Below are 26153 nucleotides of genomic sequence, written 5' to 3' on the forward strand. Positions count from 1 at the left end.
ACCTTCTTGTCTGTTTTTGCAGATCCCTGTTGGACGCTAAGCCCACTCTGGTTCCCGCTTCAGTGCTAAGGAACTACACTCTGAAGGACTTGGCTCTATCTCATCTTGATTGGCTCCAGGGAGTCTAACAACACAGGCAAGTCCAAATGAACGCTTGGGCATCCTTATAAGTGTCAAATTCTGCCATGTCTTCCCAGGTGTAAAGTATTCAGACTCTGAGTTCAGAGTGAGGGAGCCAATATGGGCTGAGGAAGGGGCAGAGGAGCCAGCCCAGGCTGTGACAGGGAGGGAGGGACAGGATATTTTGGCTTCTCACCCCACTATTGTCTGCATCCAGACAAAGGCTTCAAGTCCAGTGAAACATTTCAGCCATTCCCACCATGGAGACCCAGGTCTGTGGCTGCTCTGTGTCAGCTACATGCAGCACTAGGCCAGGAGAACTTGGCCTTGGCCCTAGATGCATCCTGATCTTCAACCCAGAAAACATACAGCTACAGGGTACAAACTGGGGATGAGAATGGAGGTGTAGAACTCACAAGCCTGAGCCATGGCCCAGAAGAAACATCATCTGTCTGGCAAAGAATGTACAAATGTTTATACAAGTGTACAGAAGATATGTGATAGCATTGTGTTTATATGCATATGTATATTTACAGAGACTATGCACTCACTGAGTATATATGCACATATTCAGTAAATATGTAAGAACTCAAGAGTTGCCTGATATAGTTCACATTGGTAATCTCAGAAAACAGTGGAAGGAGAATAGGATGTTGGAGGTCAGCTTAGCCATGCTAGCAAGACTGTTTCAAAAGCAATTTTAAAAGGTCTTCGGGTTTGATTCAGTGGTAGAGTGTCTTTTTTCTAATAACATACTGAGGGAAAATACGACAGGACAAACATCAATCAGAAAACATTCTAATAGGTGGAAGTGGCCTGATGACTTCAACAGACACTACCAAAGGCATGCTGATGCCAGATAAGTGCATAAAGACAGACTTCATTTGTCAGATTTCCTACACTCTTCCCTTTATATTTGACTTTTTAGGTGATGATTATAAAATAATACTGTAAATTATGTGTTCTCTATGATTGTTTCCCTTGCAATCTCTGACTAGTATAAGATTGGTACTAACAGAGTGGTTCATTGCTGTGACGTTGCCCGGCCACGTGATTTAAGAGCATTGGAAATTAATTTGGAAAGATTTTGAGAGACTGGCTGAAGAGGAAGCTCCTGTATGCTGTATAGTATATTGGAGACCCTGGTCAGAGCCTGGAAAGTTGGCATACTTTCCAGGAAAATGCTGATAGTTACGATGAAGCCCAGGAGGCTTCTATTGAGAAGGACTGCATTGGCTGCTGCATCCCAGGTAATATACTCTGTTTTGGCTGAAATTTGTCTGCATTTTGCTTGTGTTTAGAGATATTTCCCGGATGGCAGAAAAATTTCACTGCAGTGCCATTGGGATGCAGTAGCATGGTTACCACTGAGAGCTTTGGGCCAGATCTATGTTGGAAACTAAAAGTAAAGATCCAGTAGAGTGATTTTGAACACTTGGCAAGAGAGAAGGCTCTAGCAGAGCTATGGGTTGCAAGGATGACATGGAGGGGAACATGGTTGTTGAGAGGGAACAATGAAAAAATGAACTAAAGTCTTTCATCCGAAGGGGGTAACACTGAATTTCAGGACATCCCTGTTTTTTAGTGTTGCCATGCCCTGTTAAACTTTAATGGGAATCAAAGGCTGTGATTGTAGTAGTTCTCTTGATTTAATGTAGTTTTTATTTTTTAAAATTTATTTATTTATTTGATATCAGGGATCTAACTCATAACCTTGCACTTGCCAGGCAGGTGCTTATGCTGCTAAGTGAAACCCCCAGCTTAATGTAGTTATTAGATATATGTTTGTAATTGGTTTAATTAGTCCAAGTATTGTGTTTTAACCTTGAATTTTGGTCACTCTTTGAATATTTTAGGTTGCAGGAATGAGTGAAGAATTGTGTACATGTAATTGTTGTACTAATGTAAATCTGAATGGACAACATATGTTAACTTTCCACAAGTCTGTCACCACAGACTACAGTTTAAGGAAATGTATAGGGTTTTCAAGTTGAATACAGGTGGCTTCTGGTGTTTTGATAACTGGTGGTCAAGTTGTAAAAGCAGCTGAACTGAATCTGTGGTGCTGGATATGGATGGCCGACCTGAGGATTTTTGCCGATTTAACAAGAGCTGAGGAGAAAGAGCTTAGCATTGTGGGTCCTCTTGAGTGTTGTTGCTTCTCTGTGGTGTTGTTCTCTCATTGCAATTGGTTCTCCTGAAGGACCTTGTAGAGCTTCTTTCATGACATGCAATTGGCTGTTCCCATCACATCAGAGGAGCTGGGGACCTCGTTGTCACTTAGAATAGCTGTTGATCACTTTGGGGGAGCTCTGGTCCTCACTTTGAGCATCACTTCTTGACTCTAGAGGGGAAGACATGTGCTATTCATTCTCCTGGGAAAGCTTGGCATGCTGGCTTCCTGATATGAACTCATCTGTTCTCATCATATGAGGAGCTCAGGATTTCATTATCACTGAGAATGGCTGTGGTACTTTTGTGGGGAGCTATGGTCCTGATTTTGAGCATTGCTTCCTAGCTCAGCCGTCAAGCACAGATCCTTCATCCTTACAGCTTAGACTTTCTGGCTTCCACTGTTGACCTTTGGGCCTTCCCAGCACAGATCCATGGAACAGATTTACATGAGACATTGTTGTGGGCTCTAGGTCTCCATTCAGTCTCATGGGGACATTGTCATGGGCTCTAGGTCTTCAGCTGGACTCATGCAGGACATTCCCATGGGATCTAGGTCCTCAGATGGATGTTTTGGGTCTTAGTGTGTGGACAGATTTCCTGCACTATTTCTTTTGTATTCGAGTCTTTGAATGACCATCATAAAATAATACTGTAAATTGTGTGTCCTATATCATTGTTTTCCTTGAAAACTATGACTACGACACTTGTTAATCAGGATTCTGCAGGTACAGTTACAGTTGGAGGTACACATACCAGTCCTTACCAGTGTTTCATTTGCACTCACACCTCTGCATGCCCACCCTCCATCCAGGGGCAATGCCTTCCTCTTTATTCCTGATGGTGGTCAGCAACCTAATTTTCCAGCCATTAACAATCATGTCTGTAATTCAAACCTCTATTCCCACAACCCAAAACAGTAGGCTATGTAGTGCATTAAGAACATAAGTGCTTTTTGCCCAGAGTTTTAGAGGATAAAAGTCCAAAATTAATTAATTAATTTTTAATTTTGAAGAGAACAAAACCAAATGATACAAAACAAAATAGAGTTAATCAAAACAAAAGGATGAGCATAGTACATGACTTAAAAACAAAATAGAAAGTGATCAACAATGATTACCGTGCCTCTTATCTTCAAAAGAATTACCCGTATCATCAGGCATAATAAAATTGAACAAAATAGTACAGAACAAAACCAATAAGAACAAAACCAATAACTAAAACATTGGAGACATTATAGGATTTCAAAAGAAGATAATAGTCAAACCAGAATGGGTATTGTAGTGTATCTTATTGTCTTCAAAGTAGTTGCCTGTACCCTCAGACTTGGTACTATCAAATAAAACAGAATAGAATAAAATCAGTCAAAACAAAACAGTGAAAGCAATACAGGACTTCAAACCAAGTTAATAGGAAATAAAAAATGGTTACCATAGTACATCCTCCTTTCTTTGGGATAGCTGTCCATGCCATCAATTCTAATACAAGTAGACAAACTGAAACAATAAAATCAAACTAAACAGAGTGATGAAAACAATATGGGTTTCAAATCAGGATAATAGATTACCAATGTTCACTGCCTTCCCGTTTTAGACAATTTCTCCCCTTTCACTTTCACAGGATGTATTGTACATTTGTATCCCACTAACTTCTTTAGTTTTTATATTAGGGGGCAACATGCTACTCACCTATGTGATTCTGAACCTTTTTACCGCTGAGCATGATTTCAGGTTGTATCCATTTACCTACAAGATCCTCAAGGTTTTTTTCTTTATAGCTGAGTAGTTTTCCATTGTATGAAAGTGACATGGCTTCTAACCAATCTGGAGCTGATGGGCAAGCTACCCCCCACTTTTTTTTTTTTGGTTCCCTGTCACAAAGAGCATTGTTTTCTTGTCTTTGATTTTCATTCTATAAGCCCTCCGTATGGTTAAATGTATTTCTTATATAAAGCATATTGATGAACCCAATCTCCTGATTCACTCTGCCTGTATTTTTTTTTTTTATTGGTGAATCGAGACCATCTATATTAGTTATTATGGCCAACCTGCTCTGCCTCATCCCTGCCATGCCATTTTTCTGCCGTTGGTTGTCTACTTTTCCCTTTCATTCCACTGTCTGCCCTGTTCAGTGAGCCCCCTCTGCCACTGTTCCTGAAACGGTCTTTTTTATCTCTCTTTAGAATGTCCTTCAGTTGTTTTTGTAGGGTTGGTTTGGTGGTCATGAACTCCCCTAGTTCCTCTTTGTTGTGGAAGCATCTTGTTTCTCCATTAATCCTGAAAGATAGTTTTGCAGGGTACCTTACCTCAGTCTGGGTTGAAGGATATTTTCTTTCAGGGTTGGAATGCTTCACTCCAAACTCTTTCTTGCTTTTATGGTTTGTGTTGAGAAGTCTGTCATGATTCTGATGGGTTTTCCTTTACAAGTGATCTGTTTCTTTTCTCTGACATCTTTTAATATTCTGTTCTTGTGTTGAATTTCTGGAATCTTTATATGTCTGGGTGTAGATCCATTTTGGTTATAGTTGTCTGGAGTTCTGTATGCCTCATTTATCTGAATGTCATTTCCTTTTCCTATGCTTGGGAAGCTTTCTTTAATTATTTCTATAAATAGCCTCTGCATTTCATTTGTATTTACCACTGCTTCTTCACTCACATTTTTATTCTTAAGTTATACTTCCTCTTGTCATCTTGTAGCTTTTGTACTGTTACTTCCTGGGTCCTTGTTATTTTTAAAAGATTTTTCCTTTCACAATTGCTAGCTGCAAACCGTCTGCAAGGTTTGATAGTCTATCTTCAGTTTCTTTCAAGCAGTTTTGCCAGATTTCAGTGGAGTTTTTAATTTCCTGGTAATCTCTTTGAATCTGTTTCATGTATCCTATTTTTTTATATTCTTCACTGATGATTTCCCTCATTATTCTATGCTCCTGTATTCTTCCATCTGTATCTTCTTTAAAGGCACTTAGCAATTCTTTTATTATGTTTCTCATTTCTTCTTTTACTTGGGGTAGTATTTCTTTTCTAAATTCTTTTATAACCTCTTGAAGTTGTTTCTTTATTTCAGTTGCTGTTGCTTCAGAAACTGCAGGTGTGTGACTCATAATTTCTTCCATATTTACGTCTTCTGGACCAGTACTGCTTGATTTGGAGGCCAGAAACTGCCTTTTGCGTCTTCCTCTTGTCATGTTCCTGGTTCCTTTGATAAGTGGGTAGTGGGGTCCCTAGCACTCCTTGTGTTGGCTAAAATATCTCTGGAGCAAGGTTGCTTTTTCTAACCTGTTCTGGCTAGGAATATCTGATGTTGACCATTGGATGTGTCAGTACAGGGCGGGTGGAGCTGGTTGGTGATAGCTTTAGGGAAACCTGGGCAATGTCTGTTGGACTGCATATGGGAGCGGGACTCAGTCCAAGCAATTTCCACCAGTCTGGTTCAAGCTACAAGTGGCTGAATAAAGCCAACAGCAGTTCTGGCTCTGGGTTTATCTTGCCTGACTCCAAAATGGCACCCAGCCAATTGCCCACTCCCACAAGAGGACTGAGTCCCCCATGCTCACTACCAGCCAGTGAAGTTCTCTGATCTGCTGCTCCCCTCTTCCACCATGTCTCCCCACCGTCGGGCTTGCCCATCACCAGCTTCACTGTGCCCAAGCATCTCTGGTTTCCAGCAGTACTTCTTGTACAGTGGGTCCAGCTCCGGGAGAAAATGCCACCAGCTTGTGCCTTCTTCTCTTTAAGTTTTTCTTTTCTTTTTTAAAAAATTCTCTCTTTGGGCTTCAATTCTCACTTTAGTTTCTTCCTGGGTTGAGGGCACCCACTTCTTTCCTTTTTGTTTTCTCCAGAATGCTGTCTTCTAACATCTGGACTGTTTTTCTCAGAGAGGCTCTTTACTCTGCTGTTTACTGTTCCACCATCTTCCTATATACCAAAAGTCTAAAATTTAGCAGCAGCAACTCTTTGGTCTTTGGTGAGGTACTTTTAAATGGATTACAAATAGTGACAAATCCAGAAAAGAACTGGCCATATGACCAAATGGCCACAAATGTGGGGCAAACTCACTGAAACAATTGAGAACTGAATGAGGTCCATTAAGATCTGTTAGTCTCTTTTGAGTGGAGCAACCTCATTGCTCTAATTACCTACACTCCACCTATTTAAGGTCCCACATCTCTGACATCAACATTCTGGGAAACAAGTATCGTGTGAGCTCTTGGGGGACAAATCGCCACCATGTCCTTCTGTAACCTTCCTCCAGTGTGAGACAGACCTACTGATTGCTTCTAATGAGGAAAGCAAAATTAAAGTGTGAAGTGAAAAATGCCGGCACAAATGACACAGAGCAAAAGCTTCACTTTAGCCCCATGCTCTCTCTTGCTTTCCATTTTAATGAAGGTAGATTATTCTGGGATCTTCCTTATGGAGAGGCCTGTATTTGTGGGAATTGAGGGCAGTCCTAAACCACCAACCTGTGAGAGACTGAGGCTCTCACACAACTGCTATCAGGAACTGATGCCTGCCAGCCATGAGGAGAATCCTGAAGGTGCATCCACCCCTGAGAGCATCATTTGGCATCATGAGTGCAGCCTGTGAGAAGATCTATGCCAGAGGATGAGATGAGCTGCACTTTGATTCTGAAACCTCAGAAACTGTGAGATAAAAGTGTTGTCTTAGGCCTTTGAGCCTGGAGGTGATTTATTAGGCAGCAGCAGGTAATTAATACACTGCCCACAGGGAGATACACTGCCCACAGGGAGAACATTGATCATTTTAAGCTCTTTCACATTTGTACCCTTATGCCAGATAAGCTTCTCTTCTAGCGATCTCCTTATTCTTTACGATCATGATCAAATTCTCCCCATAAGGACCTTTTATGACATTTCCAGGAAGAGTCTTAGCTCCCAACAGAAGCTCCAAAATGCTTGTCACCAATGTCACTGTGATCAGCAAACACTGACAGCATGCTGACAGCATGGGAAGGTGACTGGAACCAGGGTGTGTGATACTAATGACTGGATTAGACCACTGATGGGTTTCTATCTCACTGTGATGTGGGGTAGTGAAGCCTGATGGGAAGAGGTGGGTCATGGATGTGGCTAGGAACAGTGTACATCCCTTTTCCCTGGATCTGCCTTCCTTCTTGCTGCTGTGCCATGGACACTTTCTTCTCTACCATACCCACTGCCATGCTACCCTTCCTCACAGCAGTCAGCTGCCTGTGGACTGAAACCTCTACAAACTGTGAGCAGTGACCAAAACCTAAGACATGGCCCACCAGAAAAGGAAGTAGGAGCTCACTGTTAATAATGAGAATTCTTGGGGAGACAGTCCTGCCATGTTTAGCTGGTTCAGGTATAAGTCATCAACACTTGGGAATTGTGTGATTTGTAATCTCGCTATTGCTACTTTGTACCTGACATCTTTGAATGTCATGGCTCAAATCTCATCTAAGTTCGCAAGACTGATTGTATTCCTCAGATTCTGCACCTTGGAGACTTGTCATTTTGCCTGGCTCTCAAGGTCGCATCAGGTCAGGTCTTAGAGTTCTGTGTCTTTGTCCTGAGAAAGAACTGGAACAGTTCATCTGGGCGGGGAAGTTCCCCTACTGTTGCTGAGTTTCATGACTTCTGGAGCCTTGAGGTTGGAGATGAGAACATACCCTCTTGCTGCCAGATCTTTGCACCATCTCCCAGAGGAGGGAAAGATCATATTTACCTCCATGTCTACCTCTTATTCCTCCTACTTCAGAAGCCTATTGTGTGTGAGTTTCAACAGCTCAACTCTGCCTATTTCTTCTCTCTCTTCATTTCTTGTGGATCTTCCCTGATGGTGCTTAGATTTTTCTATCCTTCCAGTCTTCTGGGAGTCCAGTGCAATTAGTTATACTTTTCCCTGATGTAATCACCATTAGTTGATATAATTACCATCGGGTGACGTAATCACCACAATTATACAAAGAAAATCTCAGGTATCACACAGACATCTCTTTCTCACCCACCACACCCATGAAACAATGAATCTTGCAAATGTCCCTTCCAGAAAATGGCTCAGTTTACTTCCTCTTCTAACATCCCAGTAGCCCTGCTCCAAGTCATTTTCTGTCTTCTTCTTCTTCTCAGACACTTACTCTGGGCTTCGTTTAGTCTATTGGCCTCCACTGCCTCCCTCCCCAGGTTTGTCTTATCTTCACAAGAATAACTTTCCAATTCAAGAGCCCACTCTGTATGTGCAGTGTTGGAGACCAGTGAAACTTCAACCTGAAATTGGAGACCAGCACCATCTAGTTCCTATTATTCCCTTCATTGTCACCAAAGGCTGAAAACAGCTGTCTACTCAGGAACTCTGCTCCCTGTGTTAACCATTCTGAACTCAGAAAGAAATGGACATCAACTCTGGGTATTGTCTCTTTTGTGCCTTACCCAGTTCTCAGACCTTGGGCACTGCTTCCTAACTTCCGATTCCCAAGATAAATATTTGCCATCTGTGATACACAGTGAAGGTAAGTTCAGTTTTCTTCACCCATGGTAGCACTTGATACCTGTGCGTTCCCAGGAAGATCAGAACGTTTCCAAGAAACACACAAAGGACTGTCCTTCCCAGCAGATCACTCTGCTCTTCTTAGTGATGTGGGAATCCTCAGAACCCTTTCAGAAAATTCCCTTTCCCCAAATAGACTAAACATTGGGTCACTTTTGATCAAAATGTTGGCATATAAGTCTGGAGCATCTGTTGGGTTTTCAGTAAGAATACAAATAGAATGCAAGCAATAAACTGTAATATTCATATTTCAAAATATGATTTATGCTCTCTTCGTGCTTTTTTTCAGGAAGTTAAAAAGTAGCTGACTGGAAGAAAGTTACTCTGTTAAGTGAAGCCCCAGCTGGGGCTATAAATTCACCGCGGCTTGCCTTTGTGATGTAAATCAAAACAGGATTACCATCTCCCTTTCAGCTACATCAGAGTACACAGCCACTAGGAAGGCAGGATGAACTTTGTTCTGGTGGGGAATTGGCTGAGAGATGAGGTTGACCAGAAATGAGCCCTTTAACACTTCAAAGTCCTCACTGGGGATGTGAGCCCTCCTGGGCTTTGTTCTACAGAGTTTGTGTATTGCAGTTGCCAAATAAGAACAGGAAAAGCTGATTGAGTCCACAGTTGATAAGGCTGTAGCAGTTTCATTCAAGAAAAAGTGAAAGCAAAATAAATGATAACTTTATCTGGGAAATTAATTAAACCTAGCACCCTTTCTGCAAAGAAACAGAATGTAACATTTGGAAGACTACCTAATTCTTGAGAAAAATAAAATAGAAGGACCAAAAAAATCCTATTTCCAATAGAATGAAATGATAGAAAATAAAGCTCAGAAGGTATAAGTGGCTGAAGTTTGTCATTGAAGGCTCTTGGCTCTGGGAAGCAGGACCTCACTCTGATGACAGAATGACCTGTTGGAGTACAGTGAGTACAGTAAATGTGCAAGATGATGCTTGGAACAGACCTGCTAACAAGCTGACTCACAAGAACAAGGGAGCACCACCAGCTCAGCTCTCCAGGGTCTGTCTCCTGAAAGAGTCTAAACTGGAAGAACCAACATGTTATGAAAAAATATATTTTAGAGAACTCTCCTCAAATGTAATGGTCAGTAACTAAGAGCTCAAAATGTTTGTTGCTATTACCATCATCAGTTCCTGAAACTAAGATGCTCTACCATGAATCTTTGTTATTTTAATTCTCAGACTTCGTACAAATGGCCCAAATGTCATGGAATCATTTTCACTCAATTTTTCTAGTGAATCCTTCAGGCTTAGATGGCATAATCTCACTGCCCTTAAACAATGAGGGACATCTAGACATCAGAAGAGCCCAGGATGAGTCTAGAAACAGGAGAAACATTATAGAAGCTCAGACCACTCACTGAACAGTAGGTCTGCTTGTTCCCAAATCACATGGTCTTAGGCAGTGAAGACTTCTTCTGCAGTCTAGGTTATTAGGGTACCTAAGATGTGGCCCGGTATGTAGAGCCATATGCTCTGCAGAGTTTGGTGATATTTGAGTTCAGGACTCCAGAAATACTGGATCAGCACTGTAGAAATCATCCCAGCATCTAGGAGCTCATGAGGTGTACTAAATGTCCTGGAAAGAAAGGCATCCTTTCTGCCTGAGTCACCTTGATTTACATTCTATGCACTTGGTTCCAGATGAGCTTGAGAGAAAGAGGTGTTATGATTTGTGGCTGGGTGTCCTCCTGTCATGGTTTATGGTAGACCCCAGGCCTCATGCATTTATATTATGCATTTGTGATTGGTTCATCATCTAGCATTTGGATTGGAGATATGAGTGCTACACTGGCCTACGGGTGGAGCCAGGATGTAATGGCAGGAAGAAGATGTCTCTGTCTCTCTCTTTTGCCAGTTTCTGCCTTGCTGTTTGAAGCCTCCATGAACTGTGGCCCCACCATGCCACCCTGCCTTCGAGCCAACTGAGTATGGACTGAAACCTCCAAAAACTGTCAGTAATAAACCTTTCCTTTCCCAACTTTGGGCATCAGGTATTTTGCCTCAGGGATGAGTAAAAAGTAACTAATACCACCCTCCCCGGCAAAGTATCATGCAGTCATGAAGGTGGTAGAATCTAACATTTGTGATTGGTTTGTTGTCTAACCCTGGAATTGGTGGTATGAGTGCTGTACCTACACAGGGGCAGGTGCCAGAATACAATATAAGGGCGAGAAAGAGGCACGCTCTTCCCAGTTACCCTTTTCACTCTTGCCTCTTATGGACACTATGAATAGTCACCCCTTAACCATGCCACCTTGCTGTGGAGCCAACTGAGTATGGACTGAAATCTCCCAAAACTATAAGCTAAATAAATCTTCATTTTGAGTCTTTTGTCTCAGCAACAAGAGAAAAATAATCAAGACAAGAAGTTTCACCATATCACAGAAAATGAAGGAACTAGGCAGAAACCTCATTTTTATGTCCTTACACCATGGTCCTGGAAATTGGTTGTCAATTATTATGAATGTGTTCTAGAAGTTCTGTGATCCAGCTCAGCGTCTTCTGTAAATGAGGGTCTGGTCTTCTATGATTTCAGTGTGAGCTCTGGGCTTAGGATACTTAGGAACATAACACATAATCTGTCATAAAGTCCCATAGCCATTAGTGTGTCAAACCCATATTTATTCTTTAAGCCATTTCTATTGATGAATTTTTAATTTTATGAGTCATTATATTAAACAATGAGTGCTAAACAGGAAAAACAATCACAAAAATAAAATATTGCATTTGTAATATTTATTGAGTGTTTATTAAAAAGCATCAAAATTTTCAATATTGGGGTCAGGGGTTTAGCTCAGCAACATAAGCACCTGCCTTGCAAGCATGTGGTCATGAGTTTGATCCTTGGTATCAAAAACATTTCAATATTGACTGGTTTTGATGTACCACAGAAATAAATTGTTATGTGAACGTCAATCAAAATGCCAACAGCACACTACAAATAGTAATCTTTACTTCAGCCATCACACCTAAAGTAGTCTTCATACATTAAAAAAGCATGTTCCATACACACAATTTACATACACTGACAATATGTTTGGTTGGTTTTTCTGGGGTTTTTTTGCAGGACATACGTGACATCTTGCTGGCCTTGCTGTTTTGTCAGATTTTTATTATGTTATGCAATGCATAGTTAACAAGACCCTAAAATATCTATAAAATAAAGGATTAAATTCTTAATATGTATTGCATGTTTACAAAAAACACCAACATTTTCACATCAGCTGTGTACTTGGTTACAAAACGTAAGAGATCATGTCAGAAGTAACAACATGTAATGAGTTACATTTTAGGTACAAACAAAAGTCTCCCAGAGAAATAAGCTTTGCTTCCACTATCACACTCAAAGCAATCTTCATACATGAAAATTACATGTTCTATATACAAGTTTGCTCACACTGACAGTATGTATGCTCTGCTTTCCTGTTCTTTCTTATAGAGAATATTTGACATCTTTTCATTTTTCCTGTTGTTGTATTAGGTCTTTGGGATACTATGCCTGACTGTTCACCTATCAGCTCACCAATGTGGTCCACATTTTTTGCATAGTTCCCTGGGCAGAAATACCTTACTTTTTCCTCTGTTGTAAATGATCTCTCATGAATTCCAGTCCCAGTCCTCTAAGAAAATTTCTCCATGGTATTTTGCACTTGTTATTTTCTTTGTAATCTTTCAAACAGTTTATGCCACACATGTTTCACATGTCACACGTGACCAATGCTTTATATTTTGAGTGACATCATAATTGCTACATAACTCATCAACAATATCCACAATATGTTTGGTGGTATTGTATAAGGTTTCCATCTCAGGCTTCCATTTTGCCAAAGTTTCCCTTTCAGAATTTCCATCATGGTGGAATGTTGACATCAACATACCAGTTTGTTTTCTTTGCCATATACAGGCTAATATAAATCTTTCTGAAGTTCCAAGATTGTACCATATAATTTTGTGTTTTCAAATTGCAACATTTCATTTGAAATTTCTGCTTTGTTCCTGAGTACAGATCCTGTGCTGGTCAACTTGTGCTCTGACAGGAAATGTAACATCAATAGAAACTGGTAAACCAATTGTTGAATTTCACACTCCAATTAGTTCAGGAGATGGGAGCAACAAGTCTATTCACAACATCATTTAGATTATTATTATATGAATAAGGAAGTGATGACTGAGTTCTAGGATAAATTTCTAAATCAAGAATAATTCCTCATTTTTATAAGGGCATAAATTTTTATACCATATTTTGACCCATTGCTTTTCCATCGGTTCTTTACATTCCTATGATTATCATGAGAAATCCCTGCTAAGTATAGCAGACCTATGAATGCTTTCAGTTCAGGTGAAATAGAAAATACATGTCACAACAAATACATTTTTAAATATGACTACTGGTGCAATGGAATGTTTATTGTGTTTCAACCTTTGTATATTTCACTGCATATTGTAGTATTTTATCTGTTACAGTTTCCAACATTGAGTGGAAATGTTGATATTGGTTCAATTTATTTCACACCTGCCAAGACCATTACTATATTTTTGGACCTAGTCTGAACATTGAATCATTTCATTTGGTTGTGTGACAATTTTGCAGCATTCCAATTACTCAAATACATACTCACATTTTCTTTGTCATCTGAATCAAGGATCTAACATTCCCTGTGTATTAGTCACCTCTTGTTCTACTTTACTGTCATGGAAACTTTGGTTCACATTGTGAGCATCAAAATTTTCATCATCCTCATTCTCATCCTTCTCCTCATCTTCCACACACAGCACTCCTCTGTTCTGAAAACATGTATTTCATAATAGTGGATCATCTTTATCATCTACACATGAGTAATCTGATGATTCAATTTTGATCTCCTCCAAAACTTGCAAATACAATTTTTCATATGCCATTGTACTGACTTGGGCTACTTTTTTCAGAAAAATTGAAAGAAAAGTTTTCTAAAAACAAACCTTAGAGTAGTGTGGGTGTATTATACTCGCTGTTATGCTGAGATAAGCACAGAAAAAACCTGTTAGACAGAGCATCATGTGGGTGTAAATCCTAGTTTAACAATTTTGCTCATGCATACACACTTTGACTTTCCTTTTTCAAATGGGTAAAAACAAAAATTTCTGCCTGGATCCCTCAGGCAATGGTACTGAGATGCTCGGCTGCCTATAATTATGATAAAGAATTTATGGTAGAAAATTAAGGGACATGTTTGTGAAGCCCAGGGTTGTGCTGCACATTAATGCTTGGTTCTAGTGGACCAGACTGAGGAGAGATACCAAGGGGAATCCAGATCTCACCATTGTTGCTATTTAATTGCTGTTGAAAGCAGGAATGGTAAATCAACTATTCATTCCCCACCTTCTTCTGAAGCAGAAACTACTGTATGTTTTTGCTAGACCCATGACATCCTTGCCTTTCATGAAAATTAGAAGAAAGATCTTTGCTCTTGGGGCTTCTGTGAGGCTGCTGTCTGCCAGTCCATGGCAGAGCTGGATTGCCAAGTTCTACTGGTGAAACAATGAGGTCAGAAAAGGAAAGTCTTTATTTCCACACACTCAGGTTTCTGTCCTCAAACTTTTGGGATCAAGTCATAGTTAACTCAGGATTTCTACTTGACTTCTCTTTATCATCACAAGATGAGGCATGGCAGTGTTTTAGGGCAGTAACATAAGCCTAAGGCATCCCAAAGACAGAATTCCAGGACTCTCCCAGTGCCTCTGCCCTGTCCTTGAGGCCCAGGGCATTCTTTCAAACACTGCTGAAGAGAGCCATTGAAGCTGGAGATCAATCAACCACATGTGAAGGGCTCAAACAGGACCAGCCCTGAAAAGACAGAGAGCTCAAAACAGGTCACATAAACAAGGTGTTCCAGCTCCAAGAAGGCAAGGTACCAGCCAGAAAAACAAGTTGCTAGGCAATGGGATTGAAATTGTCATCTTTCTTTGAAGGGTACATATAAACATGTTACAGTGGTTGAGCAATTCTTCTCTCCCATCAGAAGAATAAAAGATCCATCTGATCCCAGAGTTGGTCTTTTCTTTATTTTTTCATCCTCTCATCATCCTTCCCCAGGAACACCTAGAGCTGCAGTGGGTCACTGCATATGGTGCAAGAAGAAGTAAGAAGAAACAGTAGTTGAGGGGACACTTCTCATTTGTGTGCAACAGAGGGAGAAGTGAATAGGTAGTGGTCAAAATTCATCACTGCAGTGAATTGATCTTGACATTGTCAGGTGTAAAACTTGGGGATAAAAAATGAGTCCATTAGGGCTAGACAAAGAAAAAAAAAACTAAAGACAAATAGGCTTGATATAAATCAAAGACAAAAAGCTTAAGAAAATTCAAAGGGAAAATTGGCTTACAAGAAACCAAAGGGGGGAAAAAAGCATTTATTTTACCAGTTGTTAGATATGGGCAAATATATTCTAAAGAATCACAAATGTATGTGCAACTGTTGGTTGCATGCTTGATTCTAGTATTTACATTTTTGTGGTGGATTTGGGTTAGACAGGGTCTTAATAATTGTAAGCTTCTTGGACAACAACTAACCTATGAAACTTCTAAAAAGTCAACATTTGGCTTTCACAGCTGATAATAGGCTGGCTCCAGCATACCAGAGTCACTACGACTTTGCAGTGGGTCTTGATATCTGGTAGAGTAAATTCTCAAACTCTGTTGTTTTTCAAAATTGTTTACTTTAGGGATATTTGCTTCAAATTCATGACTAATGTTACTCTAAATTATTTAGGTCTTTTTGCTTTCTTGTATCAATTTTAGTTTTCAATACACTGACACTACACAGCTTGCTAAATTTCTTGAATTTGTTTCCAGAAGAAGGAATTATAAGTTTACATACTTGGGAGGAAATAAGAAAACAACTGAGAGCAAGACTAAGGAAAAAACAAACCAACACAAATCTATACAGCCGTTAAAGGGTTATTTAACAGGGAGAAACTGCTGCTTTCTGCTCCTCTCACTACTTCTCATGGGTGGCTCCCAAGCAGGGGACAGAACCAAACAGCTCCACTAAGCCTGGAGTGAGGCCCAGACAAGGAAGGTAGGGAAACCATGTTACTTGTTTCGGCTTCAGGGGAGAAGTGTTAGAGTTTCTAATGTAATGTAAGTTGATGGACTTAATATTGGTTCTCAAGGATTGTTGCCTATGTTAAAACGTTCAAGTTGTACAATATTAAAAATAAGCATGCCTTTGTAGCTAGAAACTGGTTGAAAGCAACGTGTTTTGCTGCAAGTTGACAGTGGTGGATGAGAATGGTTGACACATTATGTCAACTTGAATTTGGAAGCTTGGCTGAGTGACTCCATGGTAGGGCGGGAGTTCTCATTTTGTAAACATGCGTGTAACGTGCGGGAGTAGGGCAGAGAGATGGCGTGTGCTGCACCCACCCAGCGGGGTAACCTGCTTACAGTGTAGGGAGGAAAAGGAGGCTTATGCTCCCCTCTTTTGCCATCTTTCATTGCTGTGAACTGTTACTTTCTCAAACACTGTTCACCAGACTTCTGTTTCCCATGTCACCTTCCATCAAAAAGCTTCTGCCTTATGCAAACAATTCCATTTAACCCAGATGCTAGGTAAAAATTGTTAAATTTGCTCAAAATTTAATAACAAAAACAAAAAGGGGAATTTTATCTAGACTTTATTGGTGAGTATGTACTATTAAAATTTTACATCTTACTAAGAGAATGGAACCACAGCAGCCAACAAGACAATTCAGTCAGGTAAAAGAAAAGCTCAGAAGGGTTCTTCAGAGACATCTTCTCTTGCTCCCGTAAGAGGAAGCCAATGCATCCTGTACACCTCAGTTTTGTAGTACAAAATGTTCCATCTCTCTATAACAGATGCCCCACAGTCAGTGAATGTGAACATTTTTTGGAGAAACTGCACAGGTAGGAAAGCAGTGATTTCCTGGAGATTATGGGAAGGGTGGGGGCTCCTTCCCACAGAAGAAGTGAGGTTTGAACAAGGGTAGAAATTGAAATTTAAATCTGACACAAGCATTGGGTCTCCTTTACCCCTTTATCCCCTCAGGCTGTTTTGGGCCCTGGTACTTTCTCCTCCTCACATGCTGCCCTTAGGTCAGCGAGCTCTTTGTTAGTCTCTCTCTAAGCCTGGTCTTCATCTCCTTGCTGCTCCATCCCTTATTCTTCCTCATGTTCTATGGCTCTTCTTCTTCCCAGGGTATCCTGTGACCTTCATGGCCCAGCCCAGATGTTTGTCCTGGCTTGGAGTGGGACCTGTGGTTCCTTTATTCTCTCAGGCCAACTTCCTGGCTCACTATGTTCCAGCAGCTCCATGATCCATGGTGGGCCCCAGATCTATGTGCAGGGCCCTCCATTTGCTAGGCTGTCTCAGTACCTTTACATCACTTCCCCACCTGAGATGCTCACGTGCCATGTGTCCCCATGACCAAGCTCCCTCCTCCCAATCTCCTAGCCTCTTTCCCCCAGGGTTTCCCACACACTTGCCTCCTGGATTTGGGTATCCATGTTTGCAGGGAAGCTAGTCATGTGTCCTAATTCTTTTTGATCAGAAGAGGAGGAATGGGCAGGGCTGTCTGCTCTACCTTCTATGCTCTCTCTCTCTATCAATCCACCTAGTCCCTATGACTGTGAGCAATGGCTCCTTGCTGACCATCATGGAGGGCCAGTCCCTGTACCTGATCTGCATGGCTGAGAGCAACGCCCCTGCCTCCCTGAACTGGTTATGGAAGAGAAGAAACATGAGTTCCTCTCAGGTTTCAGCATCTGGGGTCTTGGAACTTCCTCATATAAGGGCTGAAAGTGGAGGTGAATTTACCAGAGTTCATCATCCTCTGGGTTCCAAGCACTTTTCTTTGATCCTCGTTGTGCAAAGTGAATAGCAGAATAAGAGCTGGTGTTTGCCGTAAGGTAAGAGCCAAGGCTTTGGAGAATTCTCTGTTCCCCTCTCCTTGCAGGATGCCCATCTTATTACCTGTGTGTAGCTGAGAAGCAGGAGGTTCTCTGATTGTCACCTTGCTCAGAGCAGCTGCAATGGGAGCCGGCTTCTTCCTCACTTATGAACTCGCCTGGATCTGCTACACCAGGTGAGCATGGTGATCCTCTCCAGCATGTTCTGTGATAGGTCTCCAGGTCCTGGATTGGCTTGAGTTGACTTGCCCTGCCTGGTATTGCAATTAACCTGGTTGATTTTGAGACCTGTATGAACTCTGCAGGTGTGGAGGTGCCCATGAGTGCAGGAGTGTGAGGCCATCCTGACCCCCTTGTTTTTGATGCTGAACTGAGCTCTGGACATGAAGACCTAGTGGACAGATATGGGGACATCCCTGTATTTTCTGGAAATTCTCAAATCACATCAACACTGACCACTGGAGCCTGACCTCAAGAACTAGTCCCAGTGTTCCACATCCAGTGCTCAGGCAAGTGCCAGATTTTGAGGACTTGTCCAATTGACACTCCAAAGTTACCTTGTTGAAGGTTTTGTAAATAAGGGAGGGAAGAAGGATTGAAGCAGGGAAAGGGAATGGTAAAAAAAATCAAATTCTATCATGTACAGGCACAAATTATCTATGATGAATGTGATCATTATGTATATCTAAAATGTACCTGTAAAATCTGATTAAAAATACATTACTTTGTTAGTAATGCACTGTTTTTAAATCAACCCGTGTATAGTGTTGCCTCTCAGGCTGGTTCTCTTTCCCCTCATAAATCTTAACTTTCTTATGATCACCTACAGTGGGCAGAGGGAAGCTCATGGTTCTCAAGGTTATGAATGCAGATGAGGGCCATGCTGTGCTTAGGAACAGGAAACCCCATCTGTGAGCACACCAATGCTCAGTCTCTGACCTCCACTACATGGCCCTTTCTGGCCGCTCCCGGAACAATGCCGTGGACCCGGAGAGCACAGAGTGTCTGCCTCTGCCTCTTTCCTGTTCTCATACTTACACCTGTCAGGAACTCTTCTCTTCATGGAGATTTTTGTGAGAGCTGGAATATGGCCAATGAGACCTTGCTTAGTCTCTCTCTCTCTCTCTCTCTCTCTCTCTCTCTCTCTGTTGAGATGATAAGTTTGCAATATAAGCAAGAAACCAGTGCTAATGCAAGGTTAGGGGCTTCTTCAGGAGGGAGTGGGCTGTGGCTATAAGAAAGGCAGAAAGGTGGGTGGTCACGAAGTGCTCACCATGGTCTATTACTTGGAAGGTATTCATTTCTGTTGGAAACCACTAAGTTATTTTTGATGAGCATTTTTACCTATATTTTGTCTACATCCTCCATCCTGAAAGAAAAAGTTTCAAGAAAAACTGTCAAGAACCAACGGAGGCTTCTTGTTCCACAATTTCAACAACATGTGCCCAATTTCTGCCACACAGTCAAAATAATCATCTGTTGGAATCAAGTGTTTATTGTTTTTCTCAGGAAAGCCTGGCCTTCCCAGCATCCTGAGGTATATACTGCAGGAGGGGAGACCATGTAAGTTGGCAGGGTCTTGATGGCCATGATGTGAGTTTTGGGTACATTTGGAGGGTGAGAGGTAACATGGGAGGGCATGGAGCATGCAAGACATGTGATATGACAGGATTTCTCTGGGTTCTGTGTGGAGACTTGTTGTGAGCTGTTGAAGCTTACTTTGACATCGCATCATGTATGGGAAGCAGAAGGAGGAAAATAACAATTGCATGAGGAAACTGAGAAGTGAAGGTTATCTTCATTATCTTGATTATAGTGATGGCTTCCTGGATGTATACACATCTCAGAACTGAACTGAGTCTTCTTCATTCTTCACTCCTGTCCTCACCCTTTTCTCCTTCATTTTCCTTTCTCTTCTTTCTCCCTCCTATCAAGTGTCTCCTATTTCTGTCCCTACATTGACAAGAAGAAACTTTGTTATTGAAGCAGAGCCTCATGGGAGTTGGCTGTACCTGGAACCAAGACCTGTGGAGCTGTCTTCCCATTCCATTTGTGGGGGCCAGAAGTAGAATCTGCCATCTCACTGGGAATCATACACAAGTGTTAAAGATATCATATTGCAGTAATTGTTGCATGTTCCTGGTTGTAGGAGCACAATTCATAATTAAATCTTGGAGGCAGCCTATGCATCCATGAACAGATGAATGGATAAAGAAAATGTGGGAGGAGGCTGGGAAGATGGCAAATCAATAAGTAGCAAGGAAAAGAGCCTCTCTGAGAGAAACAGCTCAGATGCTAGAATTTAACACCCCGGAGAAGACCAGATGAAAGGAGGGGGATTCTCAGGAAGAAACTAAGGAAAAAGAAAAGAAAAATGTGGACAGGAGGCTGGAGCCAGATGTGGTCTCATTGGAGCCAGTCCCATGGTGTGCTAGGTGCCGCTGGAGTCTGAGGACTCATGGTAGCACTGATGTCGAGGGTTGGCGAGCCCGAGGACCTCAGCCGGAGGACGCGTCACAATGGAGAATGGAGCTGATGGCATGGAGATCTGCACTGGCCTGGGGTGAGTGCTTGAAATTTGGTCCTCCCATGGGAGGTGGAGATCAGCTGGGTGACATTTTGAAATCCAGCAGGACAGGCCTGAACCTGGAACTGTAGTGGCTTCAGTTGGCCACTCATAGTGCAGAGCAGATTGGTGGGAACTTCTTAGACTGAGTTCTGCCACTGTGCAGGACTCAATAGCCAGGGACAAAGTTGCCCTTGAAGCTGTCCCGAACTGGTTCTGTCCACATGGTACACACTGGCATGTGAAGGCCCCCAAAGGTTGACTGGCTCAGAGGGCAGGGGCCAGCCTGTACTGTCCCTGTTTGTACTTCAGTGATCCCAAGCCAGCATGCTTCCAAGTAACCATAACCAATGCAGAAAGGGCCTGAGACCTCCACCATTCACCTGTCTAGAAGAAACCAGAAACGTGACAAGAAAAATAGATAAGAAAAAGTCTCCAGCCACCAACCCAAACAATATGGGTCCAGGAGAGGTAAACACAGAAGAGATTGAGGGTGCACACCTGCAGTACTGAAAGCAGCATCAGCTGACATAAAGAAATATCTTCATAACATTATAGAAGATCTCAAAAAAGAAATACTAATACAAGTAAAGCAAGATATAATATGAATAAAAGAAATTCTAAGCACCTCTCAAGAAGATACAAATGGGAGAATGAAGGAGCACAGAAAAAGGAGGAAAACATTCGATGAAGAATACAAAAAAATCTAGAATACATGAAACAGATTTGAAGAGATCACCAGGAAATTAAAAACTCCATTGAAAGCTGGCAAAACTGCTTGAAAGAAACTAAAGATAGACTATCAAAACAAGACTACCAAGTTTGTAATGTGTAAAAGGAAAGATCTCTTAAAAATACCAAGGAGCCATAAGCGCCTGCCTTGCAAGCACGAGGTCATGAATTTGATCCCTGGTACCAATGAAAAAAAATACTAAGGAACCAAGAAGTAACAATACAAAGGCTAAAAGACAACAAGAGGACCTACAACTTAAGAATAAAAAATGTGAATGAAGAAGCAGGGGTAAGTGAAATACAAAGGCTATTCACAGAAATAATTAAGGAAAACTTCCCAAGCATAGGAAAAGGAAATGTATTCAGATAAATGAGGCATACAGAACTCCAGCCAGCTACACCCAAAACAAATCTGCACCCAGACATATAATAATCAAGATCTCAGAAATTCAAACCAAGAACAGAATATTAAAAGCTGTCAGAGAAAACAAACAGATCACCTAGAAAGGAAAATGCATCAAAATCATGACAGACTTCTTGACACAAACTATCAAATCAAGGACAGCTTGTAGTGAAGTATTCCAAGCCCTGAAAGAAAATAGTCTCCAGCACAGATTGATGTACCCTGCAAAACTATCTCTCAAAATTAATGGAGAAACAAGATATTTTCATGACAAAGAGGAACCTGGGGAGTTCGTGACCACAAATCCAACCCTAGAAAAAATACTGAAGGACATTCTAGAGAGAGAAAAAATCCACCAGGGTCTCAGAAATAGTGGCAGAGAGGCCTCAATGAATGGGGCAGACAGTGGAATGAAGGAGAAAAGTAGACAACCAGTGGCAGAAAAATAGCACAGCAGAGATGAGGCAGAGAAGGTTGGCTATAATCTCTAGCACAGATGGCCTTTGATAAACTAACAAAAAGAAATACAGGCAGAGTACATCAGGAGACATCAAGATGCTCTGTATAGGAAATATAATTAACCTGAAAGAGGGTTTATGGACCAAAAGTCAAAGATGAGAAAACAATGCTCTATGTGAAAAGGGAGCCAGAGAGAAATAGGGGCAGGTCTTCCAGAAGCTGAGTTAAATTGGAAAGACACGACACTTTTGTGCAGTAGAGAACTATTCAGCTATAAGGAGGGAAAACCTTGTGGCTTTAACTGGTAAAGGAATACAACTTAACATCAAGCTCAGGAGTAAAAAGGTTCGGACTCAGGTAAATAGTGGGTTGCCCCCTAATCTAAAAAACTAAAGAAGTTAGTGGGATCCAAAATGTACATTGCACCCTGTGAAAGTGACAGGGGAGGAGCTGTCTAAAAAAGGAAGGTAGTGGACATTGTTAATAGTGTATTGTCGTGAGTATCTAGGGTACTCTGAACTCCGGGAAAGGCAAACACGCAAACACGCCTGACCGGGACACGGGGGGTGCAGTGCTCGGAAAGGAAAACAGGAGAGACACGGCACTTTTACTGCCTGCACCGCGTTGCACTGCACTGCACTGCACTGCACGCACAATCTTTATTTTAAGATTCATATATAGTAAACCGGATCAGTTCACAGAGCCCAGACAATTAAGTAGTGAAAAGGCATTCTTTGTGACAAGCTACAATGTGACAGACTACAATGTTTATTCTAAACTATCTAAGTGAAGTAAACAATCACAACCAGTTCTCCTAACTCCTCTAGCTCAGAAGGAAATTCATTAGCCTAAGAATGATGTTAATTTTGTCTGCTGTTAGTGTCACAAAGGGTGGCCAGCCACTTCCTCAAGACTTCTGCAAAACAAAGCCAGCTCACACAGTATGGTTTCCAGAGGGTGAGAGATCTCACTGAGAACAGGCATTCCTGTCCTACCTCTGTCTCGCATACCGGGGGCTATTGTATATTGCAGGTCTGAGGGGGTTGGGGCCTTCAAAGTGACACCTCATCCCCCACAGTGTATCAGGATTTAAAACCCACATTGCTCTCATCGCTCTGTTTAGTTTGATTCTATGCTGTTCCAATCTGTTTACTTGTACTGGATTTGAAGGCACATACAGATATTCCAAAAATACCAGGATATACTATGATAACTATCCTTAATTTCCTATTAACTTAATCTGAAGCCCTGTATTACATACATTGTCTTATTATAACTGATCTTATTTGAATCTGGTTTGTTAGATTGCTGTCTTGTCTCAACTGATTTTATTCAAATTTGTTATGTTTGAAAGTATCAAGTCTGAGAGTATAGACAACTACTCTGAAGACAGTAGGATTCACAAGGATACCCATTCTGGTTTGACTATTACCTGCTATTGAAGTCTTATAATGTCTCCAATGTTTTGTTTTTATTGATATTGTTCTGTACTGCTATGTTCAATTTTACTATGCCTGATGATATAGACAATTCTATTAAAGATAGCAAGAGACATAGTAACCATTGTAGATCACCTTGTATTGTAGTTTTAATCATGTGCTGTGTCCCTCCTTTTGTTCTCAGTCACCCCATTTTGTTTTCTTTCTCACTTGGTTTTGTTCTTTTCAAAATAAAATTTAAAAAAAGAAAATATGGTATTTATACACAGTGGAGTACTACCATGCCACAAAGAAGATGAAGAAGTCATTTGTAACAAAAGGAGTGTAATCCAAGACTGTAATGTTAAGTGAAGTAAATCAGACACAGGCTTAAATTTCAAATGAGTTCTTTTTAGGAGAAACTTAAAATAAAAGTAAAGAGCCATGTATAAGATAGTAGGAAGTAGAAAGATAGGTCATCCTCCAAGGGGGAATCAAGAGATGGAGGTAGAGGGAGGAAAGGGGAGTGAAACAAGCATTGAGCTATGTTCTGCTCATGTGCACTCCGTACACAGAATGTAAACACTGTGGATTGCAAACATGTGCAATACAAAAGAATGGGGTAAAGAGACAGAACAGGGAATATTCCAAGGAAAGAGACACTATGGTAACTACTGTTATGTCTGGTTGTCTTGTGGTGAAACACTATGTTGCTTAAATTGTTCTGTTCTGACCTGTGCTGTTGTGTTGTTATGTCCTCTTTCATCTCAACTTCCTTATTTATTATTTATTTAAGGGAAAAATAAATTAAAAAATAGCAGGATATATTATAGTAACCATTTTGATTTCCAATTAACTTGATTTGAAGCCCTGTATTTCTCTCACCATCTTGTTTTGAATGATTTTGCTCTATTATGTTTTGCTTGATAGTAGCAAGTTTGAGGGTATAGGCAACTACTTGGAAGACAGTAAGATTCACTATGATGCCCATTCTGATTTGACTATTATCTTCTTTTGAGGTTCTGTAATGTGTCCAATGTTTTGGGTTTATTGATTTTGTTCTGTACTGTTTTGTTCAATTTTATTATAACTGATAATATAGGCAATTCTTTTTAAGATAGCAAGAATCATTATGGTAATGATTGTTGATCACCTTGTATTCTGTTTTTACATCATGTACTATGTCCATCCTTTTGATTTAACTGACTCTGTTTTGTTTTTTTCACATTTGGTTTTTATTCTCTTCAAAAAAAAAGCAATAAGAACTGTGGGAGTAATAAAACCCAAAATGTGCAATTGTTATTGTAAAAAAGAGAGGAAAAGAAAGTACTCTAAAGGATACAACTGCATGTATATTTAAGTGTATAAGATACATAACCATATTACTGAGTTTTTTTGGATCATTGAGCACAACTGTTTGCAGTCTCACTGAATGTCCACTTTGTATGCTTTAATTTTGTAACTTGAACAACTATTTCTAAGGTGACAATATGTAATCTATTAACTAGTGCTTTCTTACTGTTTATTTTTTGAAATTCTGTATTACTTGTACCCTTTTTCTGTTTTGTTTTGTTTTTCTCTTTAAATAAAATTTTAGAAAAAGGAATCAACCGATAACAAAAGCTGGAGAACTGCGTGGGAAAAGGAACATTCTTCACTGTTGGCGGGAGTGTACACTGGTGCAACCACTGTGGAAATCAATATACAGATTTTCCACACAGCTAAGATTAAAGGTCTCATTTAATTCTTCCCAGAATAATTAGAAACATCATACCACAGCAATATATGTGCTCCCATGTTTGCAGCACCACAATTCGAAATAAGTAGATCTTCGAACAACCCAAATTCCCATCAACTAAGGAATGATAAAAAAAGATGTTTTTTTTAAACATATACTGTAGTGCTATTCAGCCACAAAGAAGAATAAACTGGAGATTTTTATAAATAAATGCATGCTACTTAAGACCATACTCATCAGTGAAATAACTCAGAATCACTTATGTAAACATCATATTGGCTCCTTGCTTTGAGAAAATGAAAGAGCAAATAGGAAGAAATTGTTTTACAGTAAAAAGGAACTGGGACAGGGGAAAACAGAAGGGACAGAGGGAAAAGGGAAAATATGCAAGTGGCTTATACCAGTAGTGTCTGCTAGTTAATGGAAAAGTAAGGTTTGTGCTAACATCGATTGGAGAAAATTTTTTTCAGAACATAACAATTTAAGCAACATAGTGTTTCACCACAAGACAACCCAACATAATGGTAACTGCCATAGTGTCTCTTTCCTTGAAATATTTGAGTATAACTTCGTATACTATAGCATCAAACATATCAAGACAGTGTAAAACCATTCAAGAGAATGACAGTATTACAGGGTATTTAGAACCAACTAACAGAAAACGAACAATGGTTTCTATATTATCTCCTTGTCTATAAAAATTTTGCTTATACTATCACATATAATAAAATCTAATAAGATACAACATGACAAAACTGATGGAAACAGAAGAACAAAAGTTTGGTGGGACTTCAAAACAAGATGGTATTAAATCAGCACTAGCTATTATACTATCTTGTTTTCTTCAAAATAGCTGTTCATACCATCACATACAATAAAATCAAACAACCCAGAATAAAACCATTCCACTTAATGAATGAAAACATTATAAGGCTTCAAAGCAATATAATGGGGAATGATGATTACACATACTTTTATGTATTCTTACCATTTCTTACACTAGGGAAACTATTCAGTATTTATACATGTGAGTTTGATTTATTTCACTTATGAGTATGGTCTCAAGCTGCGTCCATTTATTTACAAATATC

The 26153-nt window shown here is 40.4% G+C and overlaps 2 long non-coding RNA genes across 5 annotated transcripts in view; both read left to right on the plus strand.

The window, feature by feature from the left end:
* The window catches only part of LOC106026672 (uncharacterized), a 29386-nt gene extending 17812 nt beyond the window's left edge, over nt 1–11574 (plus strand). For 2 of the 4 annotated variants that reach the window (XR_010048699.1, XR_010048698.1), the window contains 2 exons: nt 23–8784; nt 9112–11574. This is a non-coding gene — a long non-coding RNA (uncharacterized LOC106026672). The remainder of the gene's footprint in view (nt 1–22; nt 8785–9111) is intronic. The other 2 variants (XR_010048700.1, XR_001200255.3) reach the window with 1 other exon arrangement.
* A 4035-nt stretch (nt 11575–15609) lies between these two features.
* LOC134476902 (uncharacterized) lies at nt 15610–21024 on the plus strand. Its single transcript, XR_010048701.1, has 3 exons — nt 15610–15896; nt 17794–17922; nt 18052–21024. It is a non-coding gene; the product is annotated as an uncharacterized LOC134476902 (long non-coding RNA).
* Nucleotides 21025–26153: the final 5129 nt, after the last annotated feature.

The sequence above is a fragment of the Cavia porcellus genome, unplaced genomic scaffold (genome assembly GCF_034190915.1).
Source record: "Cavia porcellus strain 051 isolate PalLab524CR breed Dunkin Hartley unplaced genomic scaffold, mCavPor4.1 scaffold_7, whole genome shotgun sequence".
NCBI classification, from domain to species: Eukaryota; Metazoa; Chordata; class Mammalia; order Rodentia; family Caviidae; genus Cavia; species Cavia porcellus.